Genomic DNA, 896 nt, shown 5'->3' with positions numbered 1-896 from the left:
CGGTTCTTCTCGCTGGCTGCCATTCTTGGACGGCAAATTCTGCAGGGAGCACTTAAATCCAAAAGCTTCCGCTTTTCTGCGGGTGTGTGGGGAAACACTTCTGCTGACCTGAAAGCTGACTTCTGACAATCTGTTGCTTTCTGTGTGTGTGTGTCTGAAATAAACATGAAGCTCTTGGGTTAAATCAACTGGGTGATGCCCTCTGCCACTGCCTGGCAGGCTGCGAGGTGCTGTGCGGCTCTGACTTCCCCCAGCCTGGGCTCTGCCATGGTTTGCGATGGAATTGTTGTGGCAGGAGCAAGCAGGAAAACTGCCAAGAAATGGCCATTTTCTGGTGTCCCCATGTCTCTAGGCCATGCCAGCGAGGGAGTAGGGGAGCCCAAGAAACGTGCCTCCCGGGCTGGCAATGGCGGCTATCCCCCTACCCCGCTCCACCCCCTTGCACTTAATCTGCTTGAGGAGAAGCAGGTTTTGTGTAGGTGAAGCTGTTTCTTGTTTGAAACATAAAACCGCAGCACATGCCGGCTGCAGTTGCTCTGCTGGTGAGTTGGAGTCTCATAAAACACCGGGAGCAGCGGCACTTTCTCTGAAGGGTGTGAAGAACCTAGAGGAGAAAAAAATCCTTTCTTCTGGAGGGACTTGGAGTGCCTGGGCCTTTCCCCACCATCCAGAAATGGATCTGGCTTTGGTTTTGAAGTTGTGTTGGAGCATCTCTTGACCACCGCAGACAGGCCTGTGCTAGAAGCCGTCCTCCACTGCCAGTGATCAGCTGAGGAGAGGCAAACCCCTCCCTGGGCAGCCACCTCTGCTGCTGCCCAGCATTCGGCTTCTCACCAGGAGATTTGCCTGGGGGAGGTGGGTGTCCAGCTGGTGGGTAGCCTTGTGCTGCTTCTCCA

This window comes from Buceros rhinoceros, unplaced genomic scaffold (genome assembly GCF_000710305.1).
Source record: "Buceros rhinoceros silvestris isolate BGI_N320 unplaced genomic scaffold, ASM71030v1 scaffold39924, whole genome shotgun sequence".
Classification (NCBI taxonomy): domain Eukaryota; kingdom Metazoa; phylum Chordata; class Aves; order Bucerotiformes; family Bucerotidae; genus Buceros; species Buceros rhinoceros.
Note: the sequence above shows the minus strand (reverse complement) of the source record.